Raw genomic sequence first — 6,883 nt, 5'->3', positions numbered from 1 at the left:
ATATATACATATATAAATAGACAAATAGAGAGACAGTTGAGTTAGATATAAGAAATGGAGAGATAGAAAAAGGGATATTAAAAATGAGAGATAAAGAGAGAGAGAGAGAGAGAGAGAGAGAGAGAGAGAGAGAGAGAGAGAGAGAGAGAGAGAGAGAGAGAGAAAGAGAGAAAGAGAGATAAACCTGGCAACAGCAATAAGGATGTCAACTGTGTCTAAATTTAGATTTGACACAAAGGGCGTATAATAGGGCTCTACAAATCAGAGTGCAATCTCCGGAGACTATGGGCAGGCCCCTCTCGATAATATTAAGGAGTTTCTCCGCCCCAACCTTTAATTAATACCTTCGTTGTCTGTTACATAAAGGTCATCGGGAGACTTTAAAAAAAAAAAAAGATTTGATTTCCTTAGCTTACTTTAAGACTCGGAATGTGTGTAGTTCAGAGCGACTTGATAACTCATTATTTTATCTATCTATCTATCTATCTATCTATCTATCTATCTATCTATCTATCTATCTATCGAATCAAATCGAATCAAATCTGTGTCATAGTCAATTAACCAAAAATTGTAGTGCCATTTCCTTATAACAAATACATTTTTGTAAGAGGTTTAGAGAATTGCAAAACAATTAGCTTATATGAGTTCTTTTTATGATAAGTAAGCATTGGAAGATCATATAGAAGTTATAAAGGGCCAGGCCATCCCCATCTCCCATAGGGGCCAACCAAGTGGGTGAGGAACCTGAAAAACCCCACAAAAAGAAAAAAAAATTATTCAAATAAAAGCTTAAGAACACGATGGCTTATTAAATGGTAGTTTGAGACGATGCCTGCTGAACTGTCAACCCCCTCCCCCCACCATCCCCTTATCTCCCTCTTCCCCCCTTTCCAATTCCTTTTGAAGGAATGGGCAGAAGTTGAAAAAATGTTGGATTACTTTTATTTCACAAGCTACTAGTTAAGTATTTCTTTTTAGTATGTATGCGTAGTACTGTGTTAGCCACTAAGTTTAAACCAGAAAGTAGCTATTGCTAGACATATTAGCGTTTTCTTAGTCGCCCTTCTGATTTGAACAGAGTGTTACACCCTTGTGCCACGGTGAGGCCCAGTACTTCCGACTTTTACAAGGGAGGAAGTGGGGAGGGACCGTTTTGAGTTGTGGAAGACAAAATAAAAAGTAGTTTTATCAATGAGAAAAAGAAATACCATGTATTGCTCTGAAGTTTTATTCCATGCCTGATAACTAATGAAACCGTTGCGGTAATAAGAAACCAAAACTAGGACGGAAATAAAAACAACAACTTTGTAACGGTTGAGAAGAAAATACTAAAGGTCACTGTGCGTGATTATAATGTCAGCTCAATAAACGTAATTCTACATTCACAAGCATCTGCCAAAAAAGTATAGATTTTTTAACACAATCATCTCTTGAAGTGACCACTAAAAAAGTCCAATTTTACATTTTTGTGAAATTTACCAAAATTTATTAAAAAGAAATATTTGTATACAAATAAAGTAAAAGATAGTTGTTTATCACCAGAAATTTCATTGGTACGTATAGAGTTGGATAGCAATAAATCTTATTACCAAAAGAGTAAGAACAATCACACCATCAAGAGCCTAAACAAAACAATTAAAATGAAACCTCACCTGGTCCACATAAAGTACATCATTGTTGGGATCTACAATGTTGAAACATTGTGTTTGGAGCGAGGTTGCCACAAAACTCAAGAGAATGAGAGACTTTAAATAGAATTTGTCAACGAGCACAGTGACCCAAACGGAATTCATCTAAATGGAAAGAAATGCGAAATATCAGACACATGCAAATGCAAAGAAGATGTTATATTCAGAACTGTGAGGAAGAAATGGCAAAAAATCAATTTTAAATACCGCGGAGCCAAGATTAAAGAAAATGAGAAAACAATTCCAGAGAATTTAAATTGCATCATAAAAATAGAAAAGGATAAATTTCATCTGGAAAGCACGTTGCAATAACAGAAAAAACAAATCCTAAGCAGTATTGCATTCCCACCACAATACTAAGAAGCAACGAACAGCAAGAGACAAGAAGACTTTTCAAACTATACTGAAGACAGAAACTAACGAATGAGTATGAAAGGAAATAGGAAATAGAAACACCAACACTCCTTAAGAAGCATAATGAGAATGAACCTAAACTATTTTGAATGCATCAAATAGAATGATTCATCATAGAAAGATATTCTAAAAGCAAAGGTAAAAAGCAAAAGAGGAAGGGGTTGGCTTAGCTGAAGATGGGAGGTGTGCTCAGAAATATGGTATGGAATTAAAACAATTCAGGCATGGACAATAACAAAAGTCAGAATGTTTGATTGCAGAAAGGTCCAAGAAGCAGCGTCCATCAACTCAAAAAGCTAAACAGGAGAAGACAAGAAAAAACAGAGTGGACGTGAAGATGGGGACACAAGGGAGGGAAGAGAACAAGGAGGGGGATCGGGTAGGGGGGTAGTTGTTTCTAAGCTAGGGGTAAATCACATTCACCGTTACAGCTTCGTTGAAATGGTCAGTCTGCACCAGTTTCGGACAATAAGGAAACGCACTCGAGTATGTCAGCTTCCTCCACACGCAACTTGTCAGCAGGCTGTGGTGGCTGTGGAGACAATGCAGGCAAGCATTCCTCCGAGCTCGAGCTCCAGGATTGGACCTCTTGATCGCCGCTTCTTGCTCCACGGAGTGGCCTGTTGAGAAGATACTGACCTGCGAGTCCATACGAAACGTGGATGACCGGTGTCCACGTAACACGATACGTGGAGGCCTCTACAGTGTGACTTGCACAAGTTTCGAGGCAGCTTTCCGGTTGTCCAGAGTCCGACTCGCTCTCATAGTTGGAGGGTAGCGACAGGTGTAGGTCTTCGTCAGGATGGCCTGACGGTAGGTGCATTGCCGGTGTTCTTGTGGAACCTTGTCTACTGAAAATAGAATACTCACTTGGTGAGTCAGACAGTTCTGCATCTGTATGGTTTACCTCGTGGTCCTCCAGTCTGGCTTGATCACCACGAGGGCATTCGGCAGGGTTTTCGTTCAGCTGGCTTGAGCAGCTGCTATCCAGGGAGAGATGGAGATCTTGAGAGTCTCCTGAGTACAGCTGGCCGCTGCTTTCTTCCCTGCAACAGGATGAGAAACAAGACAAGAACAGTTTACGGATACGCTTCATCGCTGGGCTTAAAACCAACCACCAGTCGTACCTTAGAAAAGAAGAGACCTACGATCGAGCCTTGGAGAGACTTTATTCCTCAATTCCTTACTGTCTTTCTCCTTCTCTCTTCACTTACCAATACAAAGAGAACAAGTGGCGCACATACTCAAACAAAAGCGCCGTAAAACTCTAACAGAAAACAAACAAACAAACAAACAAGCAAAACAACAACAACTAAACAACAAAATAACCAAAAACCATAACACTCAAATACGCTTATGTCTAAATTAAACGCACTACAAAAAGCACACAATCAAAACGGATGTTGAAAAATACAGGAACTTGAAAATAATCAAAACAATGCAACTTTACTCAAACTTTGGGAACTTGGTGGATGCAAGAAATCTTTTTCTTCACTCGGAATATGCAATAACGTCTTGTCGAAATCAATCACTCAAGCGGAACAATAGCCGTTACCAAGTGGCGTCATATTGTCACGTGACTGTACTGGTTCCTAAGAGAATGTTCTTTGGCGCTGAGCAACGATTCTCGTTTGGCTCTCAACTTGCTTTGTAAATTATTTTTACTTTTTAAAAACTTAGATCTAGAGAGCTAGATCTAGATACCCTATATTTTTTGCTATCTGTTTTGTATTTATTTATATAAAAAAAATTATTTCTACTTTTATTCTCATCTTTTTCCTTTCAGGGGTGGAAGGAGTAATCGATTTTTATAAAAATCACCATACTCACACTCATCTGCAAAATCGATTTCATGCATTCTTTAAGTGCCTCTAAATAAAATGGCTCTTTTCGTCTATGCAGACGGTCAATTTAGCTTAAGACGGTCTCAAGGTTGTCTTCATGCAGCTTCTTTTTTGGCTAATTCTTCCTATGTTTGAAGCGCAGATTCTGTCACAGTGCTTGCATGTTAGTGTCGTAGATCGAAGCTCTGTATTTTCGCTGTTTTCCTTTCGTTGTTGGCGCTTCTCAGCCTGGTTGTTTCTAAGGCTGTTCTCTAGCATTTTAGTTCTTTCCTTTATAATTTCCCCTCCCTGTTTTCCGGTCCTCAGCTATTTCTTCCCAGATGTTAACATCTACTCCAAGCTTAGATAAACTGTTTTTGCAGGTGTCTTTGTACCTCAATTTTGGTTTTCCTCTTTGTCCCTTTCCCTGGACAAGTTCTCCATAGAGAAGTTGCTTCAGAATCCGGTTGTCATCCATTCTCTTGACATGGCCAAGCCATCTCAATCTTTTTAAACACACGATAGTTGTCATGCTCTGGAGGTTTGCCCTTACCAACACTTCAACATTTGTCACTCTAAATGTGGAGTCTGGATATGTGTGTTTAATATACTAATTTTAAAGGACGTTGTAAGACAGAGAGAAAATGGGAAAGCAAAATAAAGCAAACAATATCAATTTTACTTCCATAGCCCATTTCCACTAAGATAGTCCTCAATGTGCTATACAAATATACAAAAGAACGAGAGCGCTAAACGGTTGTAATAACGATCATTTCTCTCCTCTTCCTCCCTCCCATCTCCCCCCTCTCTCTCTCTTTATCTATCTCTCTCTCTGTCTATCTCTCTCTCTGTCTATGTCTCTCTCTCTCTATCTATCTATCTATCTATCTATCTATCTATCTATCTATCTATCTATCTATTTATCTGTCTATCTATCTATCTATCTATCTATCTATTTATCTATCTATCTATCTATCTATCTATCTATCTATCTTCTACTCTTTCTGCTTGTCTGTCTGTCTGTCCCACTTTCTTTCACTATTACCGTAGAGAAGTCAGCAACGTGTTCTGGAAGGAGGGGATGTGGTAAGGAAAATCTTTTCCTCCGAGGTTGTATTTTTCGATTTGTTATACGTTGGAGTTTTATTTATTGATCTAGTTATTTATTCTTTAAAATTTGTATTTTATTCATGCATTAAACTTTTTTTTTGGGGGGGGGGGGGGGGGGGGCGGCCGGTTTTTTTGGGGGGGGGGGGGGGGTTGGGGCGAAGGAGCCTAGGATTACAGTATTTGAGGTTATGACTATCACTGTACTCACAAAATAGTCATAAAATGGCAGTGTCTTGTGAGTGCATTAAGGTGGTAGGTCAGATATGAGTGTAGAAGACGATTTTGAAGGACAATTTGGAAGAGAGGGAAAAGGGAAGTGTGAAATAAATGTAGAAGTGACTTCACTAGAGGATGTTTGGTTCTATCTTTAGACTTTGTTTTGTTTAGAGACTTTTGTTTTAAAAGTACATGTGCATTCCATTGGATGCAAATGGTGCGCTTTTTTTAGTTCTCTTGTTAAGTACATATATATAAATACATTATTATTTATTATATATTCATATCCTTGATTAAAACCTGTAGATGCAAGTGTGTGCTCAAAGATCGACGCGATAGGAGATTCTATCGATATTCTAAAGCGTTGTACTTCTTTAGCCTTTCAAGATTTGATTTATTTCGTTTCCAAATCTAGATGAGAAAACTACACATAATTTATTATTTCTCATTCGTTTATTCACAGGTAAACTACATTGATGGCGGCGATGTTTGGGTTGACATCGCTGTACTCTGCAGATGACGGACAATGAGTACTAATAAACTCAACAGACGTCATCCCGATTAGCTACTACAATACAGCAGCCTCATCTAGATGCTGAAGAAACAGAAGGCAATGGAATCAGTCGCCTAAATGTCACAGACCCAAACTTTACAGAAAGGTCCATCTGGCGGTAATGGCGTAGATACAGAATATTCCAAAGTAGCCCATGCGTCGTATCTGATTAAATCAGAGAATTCCAAAAAGTATGCAACCACGCCTGAGATCTCGAAGAATTCGAAAATCCATCCATGGAAGATGAAGGACTGACAAAAGCTGCTTCTATGTATCACATGGACATAATAATAATAATAATAATAATAATAATAATAATAATAATAATAATAATAATAATAATAATAATAATAATAATACTACTACTACTACTACTACTACTACTACTAATAATAATAACAATAATACTGATGAAGGGACCATTTTTTTTATGAAACTTTCTAAAGAGACCAACTTCGTCTAAATAAATTTGCCCGTTTCTAAAGTAAAAACTAAGACTTTCTTGTAAAATCTGTGAATTTGAATTTTCTGCCGTTATAATTGGATAACAGTCCGAAAAAAGCGCATGTTATACTGTAGTGTCTTAGCATGTTTTCAATTTGACAAGTTTGTGGAAATTCATGTTTTGACACAGAGTCTTGTCGAATATTGTCTTGCTTAACAGCCACCAGGTCTGATAAAAGTATAGTGGAGAGAATAAATAATAAGGGCGGGATGCAATATCTCATCAGAACGCATTACTTCATAAACAGTCTGTCTTTTCGGTTATCGAACTAATGTCTTCTGCAAGCAGTTGCAAAGACCCTTTAACCGCTACACCAGAGTCGTTGGTCCTCGAGTCCATTGACTTTGGGATTTATAGCAGTGAACAGGGTATGGGAGGAGGGATTTGTGGTCCACCTTTGTAGCAACCTGATCTATGTGTTGTTGGTTTCTAAACGGAAAAGTTGGTATACCGCAAGGAGAAAGAAAAGATTCTAAAACATCTCTCTCTGTACGTCTCTCTCTCTCTCTCTCTCTCTCTCTCTCTCTCTCTCTCTCTCTCTCTCTCTCTCTCTCTCTCTCTCTCTCTCTCTCTC

This window comes from Aplysia californica, unplaced genomic scaffold (genome assembly GCF_000002075.1).
Source record: "Aplysia californica isolate F4 #8 unplaced genomic scaffold, AplCal3.0 scaffold00125, whole genome shotgun sequence".
Classification (NCBI taxonomy): domain Eukaryota; kingdom Metazoa; phylum Mollusca; class Gastropoda; order Aplysiida; family Aplysiidae; genus Aplysia; species Aplysia californica.
The sequence above is the reverse complement of the archived record's forward strand: the minus strand, read 5'-3'. Positions refer to the sequence as shown.